The sequence below is a fragment of the Hyperolius riggenbachi genome, chromosome 3 (genome assembly GCF_040937935.1).
Source record: "Hyperolius riggenbachi isolate aHypRig1 chromosome 3, aHypRig1.pri, whole genome shotgun sequence".
NCBI classification, from domain to species: Eukaryota; Metazoa; Chordata; class Amphibia; order Anura; family Hyperoliidae; genus Hyperolius; species Hyperolius riggenbachi.
In genome coordinates this window covers 41,128,637-41,153,261 of record NC_090648.1, presented here as the reverse complement: position 1 = coordinate 41,153,261, position 24,625 = coordinate 41,128,637, and the positions used below count along the sequence as shown (strand labels likewise).

Sequence of the window (24,625 nt, the reverse complement as noted above, 5' to 3'; positions counted from 1 at the left end):
CTTTTCTTTACAATGACAATATGGGTTTACTGCTAGTAATGTTATACTGACAGTTTTTGGAACTGTTTGATCGACGACCTAAGAGACTTTCTTTTGTTTACAATGACAACAATGGTTTACTGCTAATAATGCTATATCATTGTCTGTATCATTATGTATCCCTTGTTTGTTTTCTTACATTGTACAGCGCCACGGAATATGTTGGCGCTTTATAAATAAATAAATAATAATAATAATAATAAATACTCACAGAGGGTACCAGCGTTCTCTTCTCTACACAATTTTAAGCAAAAAAGAGAATACCAGAAATGCCACACAATGCTTCTATCCTCAGACACTCACTACTGTGCCCACTGCTTATTTTTCTTTGCTTTCTCTTCAAATGAAAAAGGTTAACAGCATTTTAAAAGGCAGCCACACTAAACACCTTCTTAAACACATCATGCTACAGCCCCAAAAGAAGGGTTGTAGAACTTTGCCCAATTGCGTAGCAAGCTAAGGGATATTTTTTATTGCTGTGAGAGAGTGGACAGTGTACTTTCTCAGCTCCTATGAGGATAGTGAGCTAAGTGTACTTTCAATGTTTTCCTCTTTTTAGAATATTACCAATCGGTTACAGCATTTCAAGGAGTCCATGTGAAGACATGGGCTTGTGTGAAAAAGCTCACTGACCCCGACGTGATTTGAACACGCAACCTTCTGATCTGGAGTCAGACGCGCTACCGTTGCGCCACGAGGTCCCTGCATTCTTTCATATTGGAACAGTTACATCGACGGCCTAAGAGAATTTCTTTTCTTTACAATGACAAAATGGGTTTACTGCTAGTAATGTTATACTGACAGTTTTTGGAACTGTTTGATCGACGACCTAAGAGACTTTCTTTTGTTTACAATGACAACAATGGTTTACTGCTAATAATGCTATACTCACAGAGGGTACCAGCGTTCTCTTCTCTACACAATTTGAAGCAAAAAAGAGAATACCAGAAATGCCACACAATGCTTCTATCCTCAGACACTCACTACTGTGCCCACTGCTTATTTTTCTTTGCTTTCTCTTCAAATGAAAAAGGTTAACAGCATTTTAAAAGGCAGCCACACTAAACACCTTCTTAAACGCATCATGCTACAAGAAAAGTGTCATGTTCAAATGAAAATATAGCGTTTATAGTCACTTCTATACAACTGCACCAGCAGCCCCAAAAGAAGGGTTGTAGAACTTTGCCCAATTGCGTAGCAAGCTAAGGGATATTTTTTATTGCTGTGAGAGAGTGGACAGTGTACTTTCTCAGCTCCTATGAGGATAGTGTGCTAAGTGTACTTTCAATGTTTTGCCCTTTCAGAATATTACCAATCGGTTACAGCATTTCAAGGAGTCCATGTGAAGACATGGGCTTGTGTAAAAAAGCTCACTGACCCCGACGTGATTTGAACACGCAACCTTCTGATCTGGAGTCAGACGCGCTAGCGTTGCGCCACGAGGTCCCTGCATTCTTTCATATTGGAACAGTTACATCGACGGCCTAAGAGACTTTCTTTTCTTTACAATGACAAAATGGGTTTACTGCTAGTAATGTTATACTGACAGTTTATGGAACTGTTTGATCGACGACCTAAGAGACTTTCTTTTGTTTACAATGACAACAATGGTTTACTGCTAATAATGCTATATCATTGTCTGTATCATTATGTATCCCTTGTTTGTTTTCTTACATTGTACAGCGCCACGGAATATGTTGGCGCTTTATAAATAAATAAATAATAATAATAATAAATACTCACAGAGGGTACCAGCGTTCTCTTCTCTACACAATTTTAAGCAAAAAAGAGAATACCAGAAATGCCACACAATGCTTCTATCCTCAGACACTCACTACTGTGCCCACTGCTTATTTTTCTTTGCTTTCTCTTCAAATGAAAAAGGTTAACAGCATTTTAAAAGGCAGCCACACTAAACACCTTCTTAAACACATCATGCTACAGCCCCAAAAGAAGGGTTGTAGAACTTTGCCCAATTGCGTAGCAAGCTAAGGGATATTTTTTATTGCTGTGAGAGAGTGGACAGTGTACTTTCTCAGCTCCTATGAGGATAGTGAGCTAAGTGTGCTTTCAATGTTTTCCTCTTTTTAGAATATTACCAATCGGTTACAGCATTTCAAGGAGTCCATGTGAAGACATGGGCTTGTGTGAAAAAGCTTACTGACCCCGACGTGATTTGAACACGCAACCTTCTGATCTGGAGTCAGACGTGCTACCATTGCGCCACGAGGTCCCTGCATTCTTTAATATTGGAACAGTTACATCGACGGCCTAAGAGACTTTCTTTTCTTTACAATGACAAAATGGGTTTACTGCTAGTAATGTTATACTGACAGTTTTTGGAACTGTTTGATCGACGAAGTAAGAGACTTTCTTTTGTTTACAATGACAACAATGGTTTACTGCTAATAATGCTATACTCACAGAGGGTACCAGCGTTCTCTTCTCTACACAATTTTAAGCAAAAAAGAGAATACCAGAAATGCCACACAATGCTTCTATCCTCAGTCACTCACTACTGTGCCCACTGCTTATTTTTCTTTGCTTTCTCTTCAAATGAAAAAGGTTAACAGCATTTTAAAAGGCAGCCACACTAAACACATTCTTAAACACATCATGCTACATAAAAAGTGTCATGTTCAAATGAAAATATAGCGTTTATAGTCACTTCTATACAACTGCACTAGCAGCCCCAAAAGAAGGGTTGTAGAACTTTGCCCAATTGCGTAGCAAGCTAAGGGATATTTTTTATTGCTGTGAGAGCGTGGACAGTGTACTTTCTCAGCTCCTACGAGGATAGTGAGCTAAGTGTACTTTCAATGTTTTCCTCTTTTTAGAATATTACCAATTGGTTACAGCATTTCAAGGAGTCCATGTGAAGACATGGGCTTGTGTGAAAAAGCTCACTGACCTCGACGGGATTTGAACACGCAACCTTCTGATCTGGAGTCAGACGCGCTACCGTTGCGCCACGAGGTCCCTGCATTCTTTCATATTGGAACAGTTACATCGACGGCCTAAGAGAATTTCTTTTCTTTACAATGACAATATGGGTTTACTGCTAGTAATGTTATACTCACAGTTTTTGGAACTGTTTGATCGACGGCCTAAGAGACTTTCTTTTGTTTACAATGACAACAATGGTTTACTGCTAATAATGCTATACTCACAGAGGGTACCAGTGTTCTCTTCTCTACACAATTTGAAGCAAAAAAGAGAATACCAGAAATGCCACACAATGCTTCTATCCTCAGACACTCACTACTGTGCCCACTGCTTATTTTTCTTTGCTTTCTCTTCAAATGAAAAAGGTTAACAGCATTTTAAAAGGCAGCCACACTAAACACCTTCTTATACACATCATGCTACATGAAAAGTGTCATGTTCAAATGAAAATATAGCGTTTATAGTCACTTCTATACAACTGCACCAGCAGCCCCAAAAGAAGGGTTGTAGAACTTTGCCCAATTGCGTAGCAAGCTAAGGGATATTTTTTATTGCTGTGAGAGAGTGGACAGTGTACTTTCTCAGCTCCTATGAGGATAGTGAGCTAAGTGTACTTTCAATGTTTTGCCCTTTCAGAATTTTACCAATCGGTTACAGCATTTCAAGGAGTCCATGTGAAGACATGGGCTTGTGTGAAAAAGCTCACTGACCCCGACGTGTTTTGAACATGCAACCTTCTGATCTGGAGTCAGACGCGCTACCGTTGCGCCACGAGGTCCCTGCATTCTTTTGTATTGGAAAAGTTACATCGACGGCCTAAGAGATTTTCTTTTCTTTACAATGACAATATGGGTTTACTGCTAGTAATGTTATACTGGCAGTTTTTGGAACTGTTTGATCGACGCCCTAAGAGACTTTCTTTTGTTTACAATGACAACAATGGTTTACTGCTAATAATGCTATACTCACAGAGGGTCCCAGCGTTCTCTTCTCTACACAATTTTAAGCAAAAAAGAGAATACCAGAAATGCCACACAATGCTTCTATCCTCAGTCACTCACTACTGTGCCCACTGCTTATTTTTCTTTGCTTTCTCTTCAAATGAAAAAGGTTAACAGCATTTTGAAAGGCAGCCACACTAAACTTCTTCTTAAACACATCATGCTACATGAAAAGTGTCATGTTCAAATGAAAATATAGCGTTTATAGTCACTTCTATACAACTGCACCAGCAGCTCCAAAAGAAGGGTTGTAGAACTTTGCCCAATTGCGTAGCAAGCTAAGGGATATTTTTTATTGCTGTGAGAGAGTGGACAGTGTACTTTCTCAGCTCCTATGAGGATAGTGAGCTAAGTGTGCTTTCAATGTTTTCCTCTTTTTAGAATATTACCAATCGGTTACAGCATTTCAAGGAGTCCATGTGAAGACATGGGCTTGTGTGAAAAAGCTTACTGACCCCGACGTGATTTGAACACGCAACCTTCTGATCTGGAGTCAGACGCGCTACCGTTGCGCCACGAGGTCCCTGCATTCTTTTGTATTGGAAAAGTTACATCGACGGCCTAAGAGATTTTCTTTTCTTTACAATGACAATATGGGTTTACTGCTAGTAATGTTATACTGACAGTTTTTGGAACTGTTTGATCGACGACCTAAGAGACTTTCTTTTGTGTACAATGACAACAATGGTTTACTGCTAATAATGCTATACTCACAGAGGGTCCCAGCGTTCTCTTCTCTACACAATTTTAAGCAAAAAAGAGAATACCAGAAATGCCACACAATGCTTCTATCCTCAGTCACTCACTACTGTGCCCACTGCTTATTTTTCTTTGCTTTCTCTTCAAATGAAAAAGGTTAACAGCATTTTGAAAGGCAGCCACACTAAACTTCTTCTTAAACACATCATGCTACATGAAAAGTGTCATGTTCAAATGAAAATATAGCGTTTATAGTCACTTCTATACAACTGCACCAGCAGCTCCAAAAGAAGGGTTGTAGAACTTTGCCCAATTGCGTAGCAAGCTAAGGGATATTTTTTATTGCTGTGAGAGAGTGGACAGTGTACTTTCTCAGCTCCTATGAGGATAGTGAGCTAAGTGTGCTTTCAATGTTTTCCTCTTTTTAGAATATTACCAATCGGTTACAGCATTTCAAGGAGTCCATGTGAAGACATGGGCTTGTGTGAAAAAGCTCACTGACTCCGACATGATTTGAACACGCAACCTTCAGATCTGGAGTCAGACGCGCTACCGTTGCGCCACGAGGTCCCTGCATTCTTTTGTATTGGAAAAGTTACATCGACGGCCTAAGAGATTTTCTTTTCTTTACAATGACAATATGGGTTTACTGCTAGTAATGTTATACTGACAGTTTTTGGAACTGTTTGATCGACGACCTAAGAGACTTTCTTTTGTGTACAATGACAACAATGGTTTACTGCTAATAATGCTATACTCACAGAGGGTACCAGCGTTCTCTTCTCTACACAATTTGAAGCAAAAAAGAGAATACCAGAAATGCCACACAATGCTTCTATCCTCAGACACTCACTACTGTGCCCACTGCTTATTTTTCTTTGCTTTCTCTTCAAATGAAAAAGGTTAACAGCATTTTAAAAGGCAGCCACACTAAACACATTCTTAAACACATCATGCTACATAAAAAGTGTCATGTTCAAATGAAAATATAGCGTTTATAGTCACTTCTATACAACTGCACTAGCAGCCCCAAAAGAAGGGTTGTAGAACTTTGCCCAATTGCGTAGCAAGCTAAGGGATATTTTTTATTGCTGTGAGAGAGTGGACAGTGTACTTTCTCAGCTCCTATGAGGATAGTGAGCTAAGTGTACTTTCAATGTTTTCCTCTTTTTAGAATATTACCAATCGGTTACAGCATTTCAAGGAGTCCATGTGAAGACATGGGCTTGTGTGAAAAAGCTCACTGACCCCGACGTGATTTGAACACGCAACCTTCTGATCTGGAGTCAGACGCGCTACCGTTGCGCCACGAGGTCCCTGCATTCTTTCATATTGGAACAGTTACATCGACGGCCTAAGAGAATTTCTTTTCTTTACAATGACAATATGGGTTTACTGCTAGTAATGTTATACTCACAGTTTTTGGAACTGTTTTTTCGACGGCCTAAGAGACTTTCTTTTGTTTACAATGACAACAATGGTTTACTGCTAATAATGCTATACTCACAGAGGGTACCAGCGTTCTCTTCTCTACACAATTTGAAGCAAAAAAGAGAATACCAGAAATGCCACACAATGCTTCTATCCTCAGACACTCACTACTGTGCCCACTGCTTATTTTTCTTTGCTTTCTCTTCAAATGAAAAAGGTTAACAGCATTTTAAAAGGCAGCCACACTAAACACCTTCTTAAACACATCATGCTACATGAAAAGTGTCATGTTCAAATGAAAATATAGCGTTTATAGTCACTTCTATACAACTGCACCAGCAGCCCCAAAAGAAGGGTTGTAGAACTTTGCCCAATTGCGTAGCAAGCTAAGGGATATTTTTTATTGCTGTGAGAGAGTGGACAGGGTACTTTCTCAGCTCCTATGAGGATAGTGAGCTAAGTGTACTTTCAATGTTTTGCCCTTTCAGAATATTACCAATCGGTTACAGCATTTCAAGGAGTCCATGTGAAGACATGGGCTTGTGTGAAAATCTCACTGACCCCGACATGATTTGAACACGCAACCTTCAGATCTGGAGTCAGACGCGCTACCGTTGCGCCACGAGGTCCCTGCATTCTTTTGTATTGGAAAAGTTACATCGACGGCCTAAGAGATTTTCTTTTCTTTACAATGACAATATGGGTTTACTGCTAGTAATGTTATACTGACAGTTTTTGGAACTGTTTGATCGACGACCTAAGAGACTTTCTTTTGTTTACAATGACAACAATGGTTTACTGCTAATAATGCTATATCATTGTCTGTATCATTATGTATCCCTTGTTTGTTTTCTTACATTGTACAGCGCCACGGAATATGTTGGCGCTTTATAAATAAATAAATAATAATAATAATAATAAATACTCACAGAGGGTACCAGCGTTCTCTTCTCTACACAATTTTAAGCAAAAAAGAGAATACCAGAAATGCCACACAATGCTTCTATCCTCAGACACTCACTACTGTGCCCACTGCTTATTTTTCTTTGCTTTCTCTTCAAATGAAAAAGGTTAACAGCATTTTAAAAGGCAGCCACACTAAACACCTTCTTAAACACATCATGCTACAGCCCCAAAAGAAGGGTTGTAGAACTTTGCCCAATTGCGTAGCAAGCTAAGGGATATTTTTTATTGCTGTGAGAGAGTGGACAGTGTACTTTCTCAGCTCCTATGAGGATAGTGAGCTAAGTGTACTTTCAATGTTTTCCTCTTTTTAGAATATTACCAATCGGTTACAGCATTTCAAGGAGTCCATGTGAAGACATGGGCTTGTGTGAAAAAGCTCACTGACCCCGACGTGATTTGAACACGCAACCTTCTGATCTGGAGTCAGACGCGCTACCGTTGCGCCACGAGGTCCCTGCATTCTTTCATATTGGAACAGTTACATCGACGGCCTAAGAGAATTTCTTTTCTTTACAATGACAAAATGGGTTTACTGCTAGTAATGTTATACTGACAGTTTTTGGAACTGTTTGATCGACGACCTAAGAGACTTTCTTTTGTTTACAATGACAACAATGGTTTACTGCTAATAATGCTATACTCACAGAGGGTACCAGCGTTCTCTTCTCTACACAATTTGAAGCAAAAAAGAGAATACCAGAAATGCCACACAATGCTTCTATCCTCAGACACTCACTACTGTGCCCACTGCTTATTTTTCTTTGCTTTCTCTTCAAATGAAAAAGGTTAACAGCATTTTAAAAGGCAGCCACACTAAACACCTTCTTAAACGCATCATGCTACAAGAAAAGTGTCATGTTCAAATGAAAATATAGCGTTTATAGTCACTTCTATACAACTGCACCAGCAGCCCCAAAAGAAGGGTTGTAGAACTTTGCCCAATTGCGTAGCAAGCTAAGGGATATTTTTTATTGCTGTGAGAGAGTGGACAGTGTACTTTCTCAGCTCCTATGAGGATAGTGTGCTAAGTGTACTTTCAATGTTTTGCCCTTTCAGAATATTACCAATCGGTTACAGCATTTCAAGGAGTCCATGTGAAGACATGGGCTTGTGTAAAAAAGCTCACTGACCCCGACGTGATTTGAACACGCAACCTTCTGATCTGGAGTCAGACGCGCTAGCGTTGCGCCACGAGGTCCCTGCATTCTTTCATATTGGAACAGTTACATCGACGGCCTAAGAGACTTTCTTTTCTTTACAATGACAAAATGGGTTTACTGCTAGTAATGTTATACTGACAGTTTATGGAACTGTTTGATCGACGACCTAAGAGACTTTCTTTTGTTTACAATGACAACAATGGTTTACTGCTAATAATGCTATATCATTGTCTGTATCATTATGTATCCCTTGTTTGTTTTCTTACATTGTACAGCGCCACGGAATATGTTGGCGCTTTATAAATAAATAAATAATAATAATAATAAATACTCACAGAGGGTACCAGCGTTCTCTTCTCTACACAATTTTAAGCAAAAAAGAGAATACCAGAAATGCCACACAATGCTTCTATCCTCAGACACTCACTACTGTGCCCACTGCTTATTTTTCTTTGCTTTCTCTTCAAATGAAAAAGGTTAACAGCATTTTAAAAGGCAGCCACACTAAACACCTTCTTAAACACATCATGCTACAGCCCCAAAAGAAGGGTTGTAGAACTTTGCCCAATTGCGTAGCAAGCTAAGGGATATTTTTTATTGCTGTGAGAGAGTGGACAGTGTACTTTCTCAGCTCCTATGAGGATAGTGAGCTAAGTGTGCTTTCAATGTTTTCCTCTTTTTAGAATATTACCAATCGGTTACAGCATTTCAAGGAGTCCATGTGAAGACATGGGCTTGTGTGAAAAAGCTTACTGACCCCGACGTGATTTGAACACGCAACCTTCTGATCTGGAGTCAGACGTGCTACCATTGCGCCACGAGGTCCCTGCATTCTTTAATATTGGAACAGTTACATCGACGGCCTAAGAGACTTTCTTTTCTTTACAATGACAAAATGGGTTTACTGCTAGTAATGTTATACTGACAGTTTTTGGAACTGTTTGATCGACGAAGTAAGAGACTTTCTTTTGTTTACAATGACAACAATGGTTTACTGCTAATAATGCTATACTCACAGAGGGTACCAGCGTTCTCTTCTCTACACAATTTTAAGCAAAAAAGAGAATACCAGAAATGCCACACAATGCTTCTATCCTCAGTCACTCACTACTGTGCCCACTGCTTATTTTTCTTTGCTTTCTCTTCAAATGAAAAAGGTTAACAGCATTTTAAAAGGCAGCCACACTAAACACATTCTTAAACACATCATGCTACATAAAAAGTGTCATGTTCAAATGAAAATATAGCGTTTATAGTCACTTCTATACAACTGCACTAGCAGCCCCAAAAGAAGGGTTGTAGAACTTTGCCCAATTGCGTAGCAAGCTAAGGGATATTTTTTATTGCTGTGAGAGCGTGGACAGTGTACTTTCTCAGCTCCTACGAGGATAGTGAGCTAAGTGTACTTTCAATGTTTTCCTCTTTTTAGAATATTACCAATTGGTTACAGCATTTCAAGGAGTCCATGTGAAGACATGGGCTTGTGTGAAAAAGCTCACTGACCTCGACGGGATTTGAACACGCAACCTTCTGATCTGGAGTCAGACGCGCTACCGTTGCGCCACGAGGTCCCTGCATTCTTTCATATTGGAACAGTTACATCGACGGCCTAAGAGAATTTCTTTTCTTTACAATGACAATATGGGTTTACTGCTAGTAATGTTATACTCACAGTTTTTGGAACTGTTTGATCGACGGCCTAAGAGACTTTCTTTTGTTTACAATGACAACAATGGTTTACTGCTAATAATGCTATACTCACAGAGGGTACCAGTGTTCTCTTCTCTACACAATTTGAAGCAAAAAAGAGAATACCAGAAATGCCACACAATGCTTCTATCCTCAGACACTCACTACTGTGCCCACTGCTTATTTTTCTTTGCTTTCTCTTCAAATGAAATAGGTTAACAGCATTTTAAAAGGCAGCCACACTAAACACCTTCTTATACACATCATGCTACATGAAAAGTGTCATGTTCAAATGAAAATATAGCGTTTATAGTCACTTCTATACAACTGCACCAGCAGCCCCAAAAGAAGGGTTGTAGAACTTTGCCCAATTGCGTAGCAAGCTAAGGGATATTTTTTATTGCTGTGAGAGAGTGGACAGTGTACTTTCTCAGCTCCTATGAGGATAGTGAGCTAAGTGTACTTTCAATGTTTTGCCCTTTCAGAATTTTACCAATCGGTTACAGCATTTCAAGGAGTCCATGTGAAGACATGGGCTTGTGTGAAAAAGCTCACTGACCCCGACGTGTTTTGAACATGCAACCTTCTGATCTGGAGTCAGACGCGCTACCGTTGCGCCACGAGGTCCCTGCATTCTTTTGTATTGGAAAAGTTACATCGACGGCCTAAGAGATTTTCTTTTCTTTACAATGACAATATGGGTTTACTGCTAGTAATGTTATACTGGCAGTTTTTGGAACTGTTTGATCGACGCCCTAAGAGACTTTCTTTTGTTTACAATGACAACAATGGTTTACTGCTAATAATGCTATACTCACAGAGGGTCCCAGCGTTCTCTTCTCTACACAATTTTAAGCAAAAAAGAGAATACCAGAAATGCCACACAATGCTTCTATCCTCAGTCACTCACTACTGTGCCCACTGCTTATTTTTCTTTGCTTTCTCTTCAAATGAAAAAGGTTAACAGCATTTTGAAAGGCAGCCACACTAAACTTCTTCTTAAACACATCATGCTACATGAAAAGTGTCATGTTCAAATGAAAATATAGCGTTTATAGTCACTTCTATACAACTGCACCAGCAGCTCCAAAAGAAGGGTTGTAGAACTTTGCCCAATTGCGTAGCAAGCTAAGGGATATTTTTTATTGCTGTGAGAGAGTGGACAGTGTACTTTCTCAGCTCCTATGAGGATAGTGAGCTAAGTGTGCTTTCAATGTTTTCCTCTTTTTAGAATATTACCAATCGGTTACAGCATTTCAAGGAGTCCATGTGAAGACATGGGCTTGTGTGAAAAAGCTTACTGACCCCGACGTGATTTGAACACGCAACCTTCTGATCTGGAGTCAGACGCGCTACCGTTGCGCCACGAGGTCCCTGCATTCTTTCATATTGGAACAGTTACATCGACGGCCTAAGAGACTTTCTTTTCTTTACAATGACAATATGGGTTTACTGCTAGTAATGTTATACTGACAGTTTTTGGAACTGTTTGATCGACGACCTAAGAGACTTTCTTTTGTTTACAATGACAACAATGGTTTACTGCTAATAATGCTATACTCACAGAGGGTACCAGCGTTCTCTTCTCTACACAATTTTAAGCAAAAAAGAGAATACCAGAAATGCCACACAATGCTTCTATCCTCAGTCACTCACTACTGTGCCCACTGCTTATTTTTCTTTGCTTTCTCTTCAAATGAAAAAGGTTAACAGCATTTTAAAAGGCAGCCACACTAAACACCTTCTTAAACACATCATGCTACATGAAAAGTGTCATGTTCAAATGAAAATATAGCGTTTATAGTCACTTCTATACAACTGCACCAGCAGCCCCAAAAGAAGGGTTGTAGAACTTTGCCCAATTGCGTAGCAAGCTAAGGGATATTTTTTATTGCTGTGAGAGAGTGGACAGTGTACTTTCTCAGCTCCTATGAGGATAGTGAGGTAAGTGTACTTTCAATGTTTTCCTCTTTTTAGAATATTACCAATCGGTTACAGCATTTCAAGGAGTCCATGTGAAGACATGGGCTTGTGTGAAAAAGCTTACTGACCCCGACGTGATTTGAACACGCAACCTTCTGATCTGGAGTCAGACGCGCTACCGTTGCGCCACGAGGTCCCTGCATTCTTTCATATTGGAACAGTTACATCGACGGCCTAAGAGACTTTCTTTTCTTTACAATGACAATATGGGTTTACTGCTAGTAATGTTATACTGACAGTTTTTGGAACTGTTTGATCGACGACCTAAGAGACTTTCTTTTGTTTACAATGACAACAATGGTTTACTGCTAATAATGCTATACTCACAGAGGGTACCAGCGTTCTCTTCTCTACACAATTTTAAGCAAAAAAGAGAATACCAGAAATGCCACACAATGCTTCTATCCTCAGTCACTCACTACTGTGCCCACTGCTTATTTTTCTTTGCTTTCTCTTCAAATGAAAAAGGTTAACAGCATTTTAAAAGGCAGCCACACTAAACACCTTCTTAAACACATCATGCTACATGAAAAGTGTCATGTTCAAATGAAAATATAGCGTTTATAGTCACTTCTATACAACTGCACCAGCAGCCCCAAAAGAAGGGTTGTAGAACTTTGCCCAATTGCGTAGCAAGCTAAGGGATATTTTTTATTGCTGTGAGAGAGTGGACAGTGTACTTTCTCAGCTCCTATGAGGATAGTGAGCTAAGTGTACTTTCAATGTTTTGCCCTTTCAGAATATTACCAATCGGTTACAGCATTTCAAGGAGTCCATGTGAAGACATGGGCTTGTGTGAAAAAGCTCACTGACCCCGACGTGATTTGAACACGCAACCTTCTGATCTGGAGTCAGACGCGCTACCGTTGCGCCACGAGGTCCCTGCATTCTTTTGTATTGGAAAAGTTACATCGACGGCCTAAGAGATTTTCTTTTCTTTACAATGACAATATGGGTTTACTGCTAGTAATGTTATACTGACAGTTTTTGGAACTGTTTGATCGACGACCTAAGAGACTTTCTTTTGTTTACAATGACAACAATGGTATACTGCTAATAATGCTATATCATTGTCTGTATCATTATGTATCCCTTGTTTGTTTTCTTACATTGTACAGCGCCACGGAATATGTTGGCGCTTTATAAATAAATAAATAATAATAAATACTCACAGAGGGTACCAGCGTTCTCTTCTCTACACAATTTTAAGCAAAAAAGAGAATACCAGAAATGCCACACAATGCTTCTATCCTCAGACACTCACTACTGTGCCCACTGCTTATTTTTCTTTGCTTTCTCTTCAAATGAAAAAGGTTAACAGCATTTTAAAAGGCAGCCACACTAAACACCTTCTTAAACACATCATGCTACAGCCCCAAAAGAAGGGTTGTAGAACTTTGCCCAATTGCGTAGCAAGCTAAGGGATATTTTTTATTGCTGTGAGAGAGTGGACAGTGTACTTTCTCAGCTCCTATGAGGATAGTGAGCTAAGTGTGCTTTCAATGTTTTCCTCTTTTTAGAATATTACCAATCGGTTACAGCATTTCAAGGAGTCCATGTGAAGACATGGGCTTGTGTGAAAAAGCTTACTGACCCCGACGTGATTTGAACACGCAACCTTCTGATCTGGAGTCAGACGTGCTACCGTTGCGCCACGAGGTCCCTGCATTCTTTAATATTGGAACAGTTACATCGACGGCCTAAGAGACTTTCTTTTCTTTACAATGACAAAATGGGTTTACTGCTAGTAATTTTATACTCACAGTTTTTGGAACTGTTTGATCGACGGCCTAAGAGACTTTCTTTTGTTTACAATGACAACAATGGTTTACTGCTAATAATGCTATACTCACAGAGGGTACCAGCGTTCTCTTCTCTACACAATTTTAAGCAAAAAAGAGAATACCAGAAATGCCACACAATGCTTCTATCCTCAGTCACTCACTACTGTGCCCACTGCTTATTTTTCTTTGCTTTCTCTTCAAATGAAAAAGGTTAACAGCATTTTAAAAGGCAGCCACACTAAACACATTCTTAAACACATCATGCTACATAAAAAGTGTCATGTTCAAATGAAAATATAGCGTTTATAGTCACTTCTATACAACTGCACTAGCAGCCCCAAAAGAAGGGTTGTAGAACTTTGCCCAATTGCGTAGCAAGCTAAGGGATATTTTTTATTGCTGTGAGAGCGTGGACAGTGTACTTTCTCAGCTCCTACGAGGATAGTGAGCTAAGTGTACTTTCAATGTTTTCCTCTTTTTAGAATATTACCAATTGGTTACAGCATTTCAAGGAGTCCATGTGAAGACATGGGCTTGTGTGAAAAAGCTCACTGACCCCGACGTGATTTGAACACGCAACCTTCTGATCTGGAGTCAGACGCGCTACCGTTGCGCCTTGAGGTCCCTGCATTCTTTCATATTGGAACAGTTACATCGACGGCCTAAGAGAATTTCTTTTCTTTACAATGACAATATGGGTTTACTGCTAGTAATGTTATACTCACAGTTTTTGGAACTGTTTGATCGACGGCCTAAGAGACTTTCTTTTGTTTACAATGACAACAATGGTTTACTGCTAATAATGCTATACTCACAGAGGGTACCAGTGTTCTCTTCTCTACACAATTTGAAGCAAAAAAGAGAATACCAGAAATGCCACACAATGCTTCTATCCTCAGACACTCACTACTGTGCCCACTGCTTATTTTTCTTTGCTTTCTCTTCAAATGAAAAAGGTTAACAGCATTTTAAAAGGCAGCCACACTAAACACCTTCTTAAACACATCATGCTACATGAAAAGTGTCATGTTCAAATGAAAATATAGCGTTTATAGTCACTTCTATACAACTGCACCAGCAGCCCCAAAAGAAGGGTTGTAGAACTTTGCCCAATTGCGTAGCAAGCTAAGGGATATTTTTTATTGCTGTGAGAGAGTGGACAGTGTACTTTCTTAGCTCCTATGAGGATAGTGAGCTAAGTGTACTTTCAATGTTTTGCCCTTTCCGAATTTTACCAATCGGTTACAGCATTTCAAGGAGTCCATGTGAAGACATGGGCTTGTGTGAAAAAGCTCACTGACCCCGACGTGTTTTGAACATGCAACCTTCTGATCTGGAGTCAGACGCGCTACCGTTGCGCCACGAGGTCCCTGCATTCTTTTGTATTGGAAAAGTTACATCGACGGCCTAAGAGATTTTCTTTTCTTTACAATGACAATATGGGTTTAGTGCTAGTAATGTTATACTGGCAGTTTTTGGAACTGTTTGATCGACGCCCTAAGAGACTTTCTTTTGTTTACAATGACAACAATGGTTTACTGCTAATAATGCTATACTCACAGAGGGTCCCAGCGTTCTCTTCTCTACACAATTTTAAGCAAAAAAGAGAATACCAGAAATGCCACACAATGCTTCTATCCTCAGTCACTCACTACTGTGCCCACTGCTTATTTTTCTTTGCTTTCTCTTCAAATGAAAAAGGTTAACAGCATTTTAAAAGGCAGCCACACTAAACACCTTCTTAAACACATCATGCTACATGAAAAGTGTCATGTTCAAATGAAAATATAGCGTTTATAGTCACTTCTATACAACTGCACCAGCAGCCCCAAAAGAAGGGTTGTAGAACTTTGCCCAATTGCGTAGCAAGCTAAGGGATATTTTTTATTGCTGTGAGAGAGTGGACAGTGTACTTTCTCAGCTCCTATGAGGATAGTGAGCTAAGTGTACTTTCAATGTTTTCCTCTTTTTAGAATATTACCAATCGGTTACAGCATTTCAAGGAGTCCATGTGAAGACATGGGCTTGTGTGAAAAAGCTCACTGACCCCGACATGATTTGAACACGCAACCTTCTGATCTGGAGTCAGACGCGCTACCGTTGCGCCACGAGGTCCCTGCATTCTTTCATATTGGAACAGTTACATCGACGGCCTAAGAGACTTTCTTTTCTTTACAATGACAATATGGGTTTACTGCTAGTAATGTTATACTGACAGTTTTTGGAACTGTTTGATCGACGACCTAAGAGACTTTCTTTTGTTTACAATGACAACAATGGTTTACTGCTAATAATGCTATACTCACAGAGGGTACCAGCGTTCTCTTCTCTACACAATTTTAAGCAAAAAAGAGAATACCAGAAATGCCACACAATGCTTCTATCCTCAGTCACTCACTACTGTGCCCACTGCTTATTTTTCTTTGCTTTCTCTTCAAATGAAAAAGGTTAACAGCATTTTAAAAGGCAGCCACACTAAACACCTTCTTAAACACATCATGCTACATGAAAAGTGTCATGTTCAAATGAAAATATAGCGTTTATAGTCACTTCTATACAACTGCACCAGCAGCCCCAAAAGAAGGGTTGTAGAACTTTGCCCAATTGCGTAGCAAGCTAAGGGATATTTTTTATTGCTGTGAGAGAGTGGACAGTGTACTTTCTCAGCTCCTATGAGGATAGTGAGCTAAGTGTACTTTCAATGTTTTGCCCTTTCAGAATATTACCAATCGGTTACAGCATTTCAAGGAGTCCATGTGAAGACATGGGCTTGTGTGAAAAAGCTCACTGACCCCGACGTGATTTGAACACGCAACCTTCTGATCTGGAGTCAGACGCGCTACCGTTGCGCCACGAGGTCCCTGCATTCTTTTGTATTGGAAAAGTTACATCGACGGCCTAAGAGATTTTCTTTTCTTTACAATGACAATATGGGTTTACTGCTAGTAATGTTATACTGACAGTTTTTGGAACTGTTTGATCGACGACCTAAGAGACTTTCTTTTGTTTACAATGACAACAATGGTTTACTGCTAATAATGCTATATCATTGTCTGTATCATTATGTATCCCTTGTTTGTTTTCTTACATTGTACAGCGCCACGGAATATGTTGGCGCTTTATAAATAAATAAATAATAATAATAATAAATACTCACAGAGGGTACCAGCGTTCTCTTCTCTACACAATTTTAAGCAAAAAAGAGAATACCAGAAATGCCACACAATGCTTCTATCCTCAGACACTCACTACTGTGCCCACTGCTTATTTTTCTTTGCTTTCTCTTCAAATGAAAAAGGTTAACAGCATTTTAAAAGGCAGCCACACTAAACACCTTCTTAAACACATCATGCTACAGCCCCAAAAGAAGGGTTGTAGAACTTTGCCCAATTGCGTAGCAAGCTAAGGGATATTTTTTATTGCTGTGAGAGAGTGGACAGTGTACTTTCTCAGCTCCTATGAGGATAGTGAGCTAAATGTACTTTCAATGTTTTCCTCTTTTTAGAATATTACCAATCGGTTACAGCATTTCAAGGAGTCCATGTGAAGACATGGGCTTGTGTGAAAAAGCTCACTGACCCCGACGTGATTTGAACACGCAACCTTCTGATCTGGAGTCAGACGTGCTACCGTTGCGCCACGAGGTCCCTGCATTCTTTAATATTGGAACAGTTACATCGACGGCCTAAGAGACTTTCTTTTCTTTACAATGACAAAATGGGTTTACTGCTAGTAATTTTATACTCACAGTTTTTGGAACTGTTTGATCGACGGCCTAAGAGACTTTCTTTTGTTTACAATGACAACAATGGTTTACTGCTAATAATGCTATACTCACAGAGGGTACCAGCGTTCTCTTCTCTACACAATTTTAAGCAAAAAAGAGAATACCAGAAATGCCACACAATGCTTCTATCCTCAGTCACTCACTACTGTGCCCACTGCTTATTTTTCTTTGCTTTCTCTTCAAATGAAAAAGGTTAACAGCATTTTAAAAGGCAGCCACACTAAACACATTCTTAAACACATCATGCTACATAAAAAGTGTCATGTTCAAATGAAAATATAGCGTTTATAGTCACTTCTATACAACTGCACTAGCAGCCCCAAAAGAAGGGTTGTAGAACTTTGCCCAATTGCGTAGCAAGCTAAGGGATATTTTTTATTGCTGTGAGAGCGTGGACAGTGTACTTTCTTAGCTCCTACGAGGATAGTGAGCTAAGTGTACTTTCAATGTTTTCCTCTTTTTAGAATATTACCAATTGGTTACAGCATTTCAAGGAGTCCATGTGAAGACATGGGCTTGTGTGAAAAAGCTCACTGACCCCGACGTGATTTGAACACGCAACCTTCTGATCTGCAGTCAGACGCGCTACCGTTGCGCCACGAGGTCACTGCATTCTTTCATATTGGAACAGTTACATCGACGGCCTAAGAGAATTTCTTTTCTTTACAATGACAATATGGGTTTACTGCTAGTAATGTTATACTCACAGTTTTTGGAACTGTTTGATCGACGGCCTAAGAGACTTTCTTTTGTTTACAATGACAACAATGGTTTACTGCTAATAATGCTATACTCACAGAGGGTACCAGTGTTCTCTTCTCTACACAATTTGAAGCAAAAAAGAGAATACCAGAAATGCCACACAATGCTTCTATCCTCAGACACTCACTACTGTGCCCACTGCTTATTTTTCTTTGCTTTCTCTTCAAATGAAAAAGGTTAACAGCATTTTAAAAGGCAGCCACACTAAACACCTTCTTAAACACATCATGCTACATGAAAAGTGTCATGTTCAAATGAAAATATAGCGTTTATAGTCACTTCTATACAACTGCACCAGCAGCCCCAAAAGAAGGGTTGTAGAACTTTGCCCAATTGCGTAGCAAGCTAAGGGATATTTTTTATTGCTGTGAGAGAGTGGACAGTGTACTTTCTTAGCTCCTATGAGGATAGTGAGCTAAGTGTACTTTCAATGTTTTGCCCTTTCCGAATTTTACCAATCGGTTACAGCATTTCAAGGAGTCCATGTGAAGACATGGGCTTGTGTGAAAAAGCTCACTGACCCCGACGTGTTTTGAACATGCAACCTTCTGATCTGGAGTCAGACGCGCTACCGTTGCGCCACGAGGTCCCTGCATTCTTTTGTATTGGAAAAGTTACATCGACGGCCTAAGAGATTTTCTTTTCTTTACAATGACAATATGGGTTTAGTGCTAGTAATGTTATACTGGCAGTTTTTGGAACTGTTTGATCGACGCCCTAAGAGACTTTCTTTTGTTTACAATGACAACAATGGTTTACTGCTAATAATGCTATACTCACAGAGGGTCCCAGCGTTCTCTTCTCTACACAATTTTAAGCAAAAAAGAGAATACCAGAAATGCCACACAATGCTTCTATCCTCAGTCACTCACTACTGTGCCCACTGCTTATTTTTCTTTGCTTTCTCTTCAAATGAAAAAGGTTAACAGCATTTTAAAAGGCAGCCACACTAAACACCTTCTTAAACACATCATGCTACATGAAAAGTGTCATGTTCAAATGAAAATATAGCGTTTATAGTCACTTCTATACAACTGCACCAGCAGCCCCAAAAGAAGGGTTGTAGAACTTTGCACAATTGCGTAGCAAGCTAAGGGATATTTTTTATTGCTGTGAGAGAGTGGACAGTGTACTTTCTCAGCTCCTATGAGGATAGTGAGCTAAATGTACTTTCAATGTTTTCCTCTTTTTAGAATATTACCAATCGGTTACAGCATTTCAAGGAGTCCATGTGAAGACATGGGCTTGTGTGAAAAAGCTCACTGACCCCGATGTGATTTGAACACGCAACCTTCTGATCTGGAGTCAGACGTGCTACCGTTGCGCCACGAGGTCCCTGCATTCTTTAATATTGGAACAGTTACATCGACGGCCTAAGAGACTTTCTTTTCTTTACAATGACAAAATGGGTTTACTGCTAGTAATTTTATACTGACAGTTTTTGGAACAGTTTGATCGACGACCTAAGAGACTTTCTTTTGTTTACAATGACAACAATGGTTTACTGCTAATAATGCTATACTCACAGAGGGTACCAGCGTTCTCTTCTCTACACAATTTTAAGCAAAAAAGAGAATACCAGAAATGACACACAATGCTTCTATCCTCAGTCACTCACTACTGTGCCCACTGCTTATTTTTCTTTGCTTTCTCTTCAAATGAAAAAGGTTAACAGCATTTTAAAAGGCAGCCACACTAAACACATTCTTAAACACATCATGCTACATGAAAAGTGTCATGTTCAAATGAAAATATAGCGTTTATAGTCACTTCTATACAACTGCACCAGCAGCCCCAAAAGAAGGGTTGTAGAACTTTGCCCAATTGCGTAGCAAGCTAAGGGATATTTTTTATTGCTGTGAGAGAGTGGACAGTGTACTTTCTCAGCTCCTATGAGGATAGTGAGCTAAGTGTACTTTCAATGTTTTGCCCTTTCAGAATATTACCAATCGGTTACAGCATTTCAAGGAGTCCATGTGAAGACATGGGCTTGTGTGAAAAAGCTCACTGACCCCGACATGATTTGAACACGCAACCTTCTGATCTGGAGTCAGACGCGCTACCGTTGCGCCACGAGGTCCGTGCAGTCTTTTGTATTGGAAAAGTTACATCGACGGACTAAGAGATTTTCTTTTCTTTACAATGACAATATGGGTTTACTGCTAGTAATGTTATACTGGCAGTTTTTGGAACTGTTTGATCGACGCCCTAAGAGACTTTCTTTTGTTTACAATGACAACAGTGGTTTACTGCTAATAATGCTATACTCACAGAGGGTCCCAGCGTTCTCTTCTCTACACAATTTTAAGCAAAAAAGAGAATACCAGAAATGCCACACAATGCTTCTATCCTCAGTCACTCACTACTGTGCCCACTGCTTATTTTTCTTTGCTTTCTCTTCAAATGAAAAAGGTTAACAGCATTTTAAAAGGCAGCCACACTAAACACATTCTTAAACACATCATGCTACATGAAAAGTGTCATGTTCAAATGAAAATATAGCGTTTATAGTCACTTCTATACAACTGCACCAGCAGCCCCAAAAGAAGGGTTGTAGAACTTTGCCCAATTGCGTAGCAAGCTAAGGGATATTTTTTATTGCTGTGAGAGAGTGGACAGTGTACTTTCTCAGCTCCTATGAGGATAGTGAGCTAAGTGTACTTTCAATGTTTTGCCCTTGCACAATATTACCAATCGGTTACAGCATTTCAAGGAGTCCATGTGAAGACATGGGCTTGTGTGAAAAAGCTCAATGACCCCGACGTGATTTGAACACGCAATATTCTGATCTGGAGTCAGACGCGCTACCGTTGCGCCACGAGGTCCCTGCATTCTTTTGTATTGGAAAAGTTACATCGACGGCCTAAGAGATTTTCTTTTCTTTACAATGACAATATGGGTTTACTGCTAGTAATGTTATACTGACAGTTTTTGGAACTGTTTGATCGACGACCTAAGAGACTTTCCTTTGTTTACAATGACAACAATGGTTTACTGCTAATAATGCTATACTCACAGAGGGTACCAGCGTTCTCTTCTCTACACAATTTTAAGCAAAAAAGAGAATACCAGAAATGCCACACAATGCTTCTATCCTCAGACACTCACTACTGTGCCCACTGCTTATTTTTCTTTGCTTTCTCTTCAAATGAAAAAGGTTAACAGCATTTTAAAAGGCAGCCACACTAAACACCTTCTTAAACGCATCATGCTACAAGAAAAGTGTCATGTTCAAATGAAAATATAGCGTTTATAGTCACTTCTATACAACTGCACCAGCAGCCCCAAAAGAAGGGTTGTAGAACTTTGCCCAATTGCGTAGCAAGCTAAGGGATATTTTTTATTGCTGTGAGAGAGTGGACAGTGTACTTTCTCAGCTCCTATGAGGATAGTGAGCTAAGTGTACTATCAATGTTTTGCCCTTTAAGAATATTACCAATCGGTTACAGCATTTCAAGGAGTCCATGTGAAGACATGGGCTTGTGTGAAAGAGCTCACTGACCCCGACGTGATTTGAACACGCAACCTTCTGATCTGGAGTCAGACGCGCTACTGTTGCGCCACAAGGTCCCTGCATTCTTTTGTATTGGAAAAGTTACATCGACGGCCTAAGAGATTTTCTTTTCTTTACAATGACAATATGGGTTTACTGCTAGTAATGTTATACTGGCAGTTTTTGGAACTGTTTGATCGACGCCCTAAGAGACCTTCTTTTGTTTACAATGACAACAGTGGTTTACTGCTAATAATGATATACTCACAGAGGGTCCCAGCGTTCTCTTCTCTACACAATTTTAAGCAAAAAAGAGAATACCAGAAATGCCACACAATGCTTCTATCCTCAGTCACTCACTACTGTGCCCACTGCTTATTTTTCTTTGCTTTCTCTTCAAATGAAAAAGGTTAACAGCATTTTAAAAGGCAGCCACACTAAACACATTCTTAAACACATCATGCTACATGAAAAGTGTCATGTTCAAATGAAAATATAGCGTTTATAGTCACTTCTATACAACTGCACCAGCAGCCCCAAAACAAGGGTTGTAGAACTTTGCCCAATTGCGTAGCAAGCTAAGGGATATTTTTAATTGCTGTGAGAGAGTGGACAGTGTACTTTCTCAGCTCCTATGAGGATAGTGAGCTACGTGTACCTTCAATGTTTTGCCCTGTCAGAATTTTAATCGGTTACAGCATTTCAAGGAGTCCATGTGAAGACATGGGCTTGTGTGAAAAAGCTCACTGACCCCGACGTGATTTGAACACGCAACCTTCTGATCTGGAGTCAGAAGCGCTACCGTTGCGCCACGAGGTCCCTGCATTCTTGTGCATTGGAAAAGTTACATCGACGGCCTAAGAGATTTTCTTTTCTTTACAATGACAATATGGGTTTACTGCTAGTAATGTTATACTGACAGTTTTTTGGAACTGTTTGATCGACGGCTTAAGAGACTTTCTTTTGTTTACAATGACAACAATGGTTTACTGCTAATAATGCTATACTCACAGAGGGTACCAGCGTTCTCTTCTCTACACAATTTTAAGCAAAAAAGAGAATACCAGAAATGCCACACAATGTTTCTATCCTCAGACACTCACTACTGTGCCCACTGCTTATTTTTCTTTGCTTTCTCTTCAAATGAAAAAGGTTAACAGCATTTTAACAGGCAGCCACACTAAACACCTTCTTAAACACATCATGCTACATGAAAAGTGTCATGTTCAAATGAAAATATAGCGTTTATAGTCACTTCTATACAACTGCACCAGCAGCCCCAAAAGAAGGGTTGTAGAACTTTGCCCAATTGCGTAGCAAGCTAAGAGATATTTTTAATTGCTGTGGGAGAGTGGACAGTGTACTTTCTCAGCTCCTATGAGGATAGTGAGCTAAGTGTACTTTCAATGTTTTGCCCTGTCAGAATTTTCCAATCGGTTACAGCATTTCAAGGAGTCCATGTGAAGACATGGGCTTGTGTGAAAAAGCTCACTGACCCCGACGTGATTTGAACACGCAACCTTCAGATCTGGAGTCAGACACGCTACTGTTGCGCCACAAGGTCGCTGCATTCTTTCGTTTTGGAACAGTTACATCGACGGCCTAAGAGACTTTCTTTTCTTTACAATGACAAAATGGGTTTACTGCTAGTAATGTTATACTGACAGTTTTTGGAACTGTTTGATCGACGACCTAAGAGACCTTCTTTTGTTTACAATGACAACAATGGTTTACTGCTAATAATGCTATACTCACAGAGGGTACCAGCGTTCTCTTCTCTACACAATTTTAAGCAAAAAAGAGAATACCAGAAATGCCACACAATGCTTCTATCCTCAGACACTCACTACTGTGTCCACTGCTTATTTTTCTTTGCTTTCTCTTCAAATGAAAAAGGTTAACAGCATTTTAAAAGGCAGCCACACTAAACACCTTCTTAAACACATCATGTTACAAGAAAAGTGTCATGTTCAAATGAAAATATAGCGTTTATAGTCACTTCTATACAACTGCACCAGCAGCCCCAAAACAAGGGTTGTAGAACTTTGCCCAATTGCGTAGCAAGCTAAGGGATATTTTTTATTGCTGTGAGAGAGTGGACAGTGTACTTTCTCAGCTCCTATGAGGATAGTTAGCTACGTGTACTTTCAATGTTTTGCCCTTTCAGAATTTTCCAATCGGTTACAGCATTTCAAGGAGTCCATGTGAAGACATGGGCTTGTGTGAAAAAGCTCACTGACCCCGACGTGATTTGAACACGCAACCTTCTGATCTGGAGTCAGACGCGCTACTGTTGCGCCACAAGGTCGCTGCATTCTTTTGTATTGGAAAAGTTACATCGACGGCCTAAGAGACTTTCTTTTCTTTACAATGACAATATGGGTTTACTGCTAGTAATGTTATACTCACAGTTTTTGGAACTGTTTGATCGACGGCCTAAGAGACTTTCTTTTGTTTACAATGACAACAATGGTTTACTGCTAATAATGCTATACTCACAGAGGGTACCAGCGTTCTCTTCTCTACACAATTTTAAGCAAATAAGAGAATACCAGAAATGCCACACAATGCTTCTATCCTCAGACACTCACTACTGTGCCCACTGCTTATTTTTCTTTGCTTTCTCTTCAAATGAAAAAGGTTAACAGCATTTTAACAGGCAGCCACACTAAACACCTTCTTAAACACATCATGCTACATGAAAAGTGTCATGTTCAAATGAAAATATAGCGTTTATAGTCACTTCTATACAACTGCACCAGCAGCCCCAAAAGAAGGGTTGTAGAACTTTGCCCAATTGTGTAGCAAGCTAGGGAATATTTTTTATTGCTGTGAGAGAGTGGACAGTGTACTTTCTCAGCTCCTATGAGGATAGTGAGCTAAGT

The 24,625-nt window shown here is 39.7% G+C and overlaps 1 protein-coding gene and 32 non-coding genes across 33 annotated transcripts in view; all 33 read right to left on the bottom strand.

The window, feature by feature from the left end:
• Nucleotides 1-24,625, bottom strand: part of GUCY2D (guanylate cyclase 2D, retinal) — a 604,889-nt gene that overhangs the window by 330,838 nt on the left and 249,426 nt on the right. The window lies entirely within an intron of this gene.
• TRNAW-CCA (transfer RNA tryptophan (anticodon CCA)) lies at nucleotides 669-740 on the bottom strand. The gene has a single exon. It is a non-coding gene; the product is annotated as a tRNA-Trp (tRNA).
• On the bottom strand, nucleotides 1,414-1,485 carry TRNAW-CCA (transfer RNA tryptophan (anticodon CCA)). Its single transcript has one exon. It is a non-coding gene; the product is annotated as a tRNA-Trp (tRNA).
• TRNAW-CCA (transfer RNA tryptophan (anticodon CCA)) lies at nucleotides 2,201-2,272 on the bottom strand. The gene has a single exon. It is a non-coding gene; the product is annotated as a tRNA-Trp (tRNA).
• On the bottom strand, nucleotides 2,947-3,018 carry TRNAW-CCA (transfer RNA tryptophan (anticodon CCA)). Its single transcript has one exon. It is a non-coding gene; the product is annotated as a tRNA-Trp (tRNA).
• On the bottom strand, nucleotides 3,692-3,763 carry TRNAW-CCA (transfer RNA tryptophan (anticodon CCA)). Its single transcript has one exon. It is a non-coding gene; the product is annotated as a tRNA-Trp (tRNA).
• Nucleotides 4,438-4,509, bottom strand: TRNAW-CCA (transfer RNA tryptophan (anticodon CCA)). Its single transcript has one exon. It is a non-coding gene; the product is annotated as a tRNA-Trp (tRNA).
• On the bottom strand, nucleotides 5,184-5,255 carry TRNAW-CCA (transfer RNA tryptophan (anticodon CCA)). The gene has a single exon. It is a non-coding gene; the product is annotated as a tRNA-Trp (tRNA).
• On the bottom strand, nucleotides 5,930-6,001 carry TRNAW-CCA (transfer RNA tryptophan (anticodon CCA)). The gene has a single exon. It is a non-coding gene; the product is annotated as a tRNA-Trp (tRNA).
• On the bottom strand, nucleotides 6,674-6,745 carry TRNAW-CCA (transfer RNA tryptophan (anticodon CCA)). Its single transcript has one exon. It is a non-coding gene; the product is annotated as a tRNA-Trp (tRNA).
• On the bottom strand, nucleotides 7,464-7,535 carry TRNAW-CCA (transfer RNA tryptophan (anticodon CCA)). The gene has a single exon. It is a non-coding gene; the product is annotated as a tRNA-Trp (tRNA).
• TRNAW-CCA (transfer RNA tryptophan (anticodon CCA)) lies at nucleotides 8,209-8,280 on the bottom strand. Its single transcript has one exon. It is a non-coding gene; the product is annotated as a tRNA-Trp (tRNA).
• On the bottom strand, nucleotides 8,996-9,067 carry TRNAW-CCA (transfer RNA tryptophan (anticodon CCA)). Its single transcript has one exon. It is a non-coding gene; the product is annotated as a tRNA-Trp (tRNA).
• Nucleotides 9,742-9,813, bottom strand: TRNAW-CCA (transfer RNA tryptophan (anticodon CCA)). The gene has a single exon. It is a non-coding gene; the product is annotated as a tRNA-Trp (tRNA).
• TRNAW-CCA (transfer RNA tryptophan (anticodon CCA)) lies at nucleotides 10,487-10,558 on the bottom strand. The gene has a single exon. It is a non-coding gene; the product is annotated as a tRNA-Trp (tRNA).
• TRNAW-CCA (transfer RNA tryptophan (anticodon CCA)) lies at nucleotides 11,233-11,304 on the bottom strand. Its single transcript has one exon. It is a non-coding gene; the product is annotated as a tRNA-Trp (tRNA).
• On the bottom strand, nucleotides 11,979-12,050 carry TRNAW-CCA (transfer RNA tryptophan (anticodon CCA)). Its single transcript has one exon. It is a non-coding gene; the product is annotated as a tRNA-Trp (tRNA).
• TRNAW-CCA (transfer RNA tryptophan (anticodon CCA)) lies at nucleotides 12,724-12,795 on the bottom strand. Its single transcript has one exon. It is a non-coding gene; the product is annotated as a tRNA-Trp (tRNA).
• TRNAW-CCA (transfer RNA tryptophan (anticodon CCA)) lies at nucleotides 13,505-13,576 on the bottom strand. Its single transcript has one exon. It is a non-coding gene; the product is annotated as a tRNA-Trp (tRNA).
• TRNAW-CCA (transfer RNA tryptophan (anticodon CCA)) lies at nucleotides 14,251-14,322 on the bottom strand. Its single transcript has one exon. It is a non-coding gene; the product is annotated as a tRNA-Trp (tRNA).
• TRNAW-CCA (transfer RNA tryptophan (anticodon CCA)) lies at nucleotides 14,996-15,067 on the bottom strand. Its single transcript has one exon. It is a non-coding gene; the product is annotated as a tRNA-Trp (tRNA).
• On the bottom strand, nucleotides 15,742-15,813 carry TRNAW-CCA (transfer RNA tryptophan (anticodon CCA)). Its single transcript has one exon. It is a non-coding gene; the product is annotated as a tRNA-Trp (tRNA).
• Nucleotides 16,487-16,558, bottom strand: TRNAW-CCA (transfer RNA tryptophan (anticodon CCA)). Its single transcript has one exon. It is a non-coding gene; the product is annotated as a tRNA-Trp (tRNA).
• Nucleotides 17,274-17,345, bottom strand: TRNAW-CCA (transfer RNA tryptophan (anticodon CCA)). The gene has a single exon. It is a non-coding gene; the product is annotated as a tRNA-Trp (tRNA).
• Nucleotides 18,020-18,091, bottom strand: TRNAC-GCA (transfer RNA cysteine (anticodon GCA)). Its single transcript has one exon. It is a non-coding gene; the product is annotated as a tRNA-Cys (tRNA).
• Nucleotides 18,765-18,836, bottom strand: TRNAW-CCA (transfer RNA tryptophan (anticodon CCA)). Its single transcript has one exon. It is a non-coding gene; the product is annotated as a tRNA-Trp (tRNA).
• On the bottom strand, nucleotides 19,511-19,582 carry TRNAW-CCA (transfer RNA tryptophan (anticodon CCA)). Its single transcript has one exon. It is a non-coding gene; the product is annotated as a tRNA-Trp (tRNA).
• Nucleotides 20,256-20,327, bottom strand: TRNAW-CCA (transfer RNA tryptophan (anticodon CCA)). Its single transcript has one exon. It is a non-coding gene; the product is annotated as a tRNA-Trp (tRNA).
• On the bottom strand, nucleotides 21,001-21,072 carry TRNAW-CCA (transfer RNA tryptophan (anticodon CCA)). Its single transcript has one exon. It is a non-coding gene; the product is annotated as a tRNA-Trp (tRNA).
• On the bottom strand, nucleotides 21,746-21,817 carry TRNAW-CCA (transfer RNA tryptophan (anticodon CCA)). Its single transcript has one exon. It is a non-coding gene; the product is annotated as a tRNA-Trp (tRNA).
• TRNAW-CCA (transfer RNA tryptophan (anticodon CCA)) lies at nucleotides 22,488-22,559 on the bottom strand. The gene has a single exon. It is a non-coding gene; the product is annotated as a tRNA-Trp (tRNA).
• On the bottom strand, nucleotides 23,233-23,304 carry TRNAW-CCA (transfer RNA tryptophan (anticodon CCA)). Its single transcript has one exon. It is a non-coding gene; the product is annotated as a tRNA-Trp (tRNA).
• On the bottom strand, nucleotides 23,977-24,048 carry TRNAW-CCA (transfer RNA tryptophan (anticodon CCA)). Its single transcript has one exon. It is a non-coding gene; the product is annotated as a tRNA-Trp (tRNA).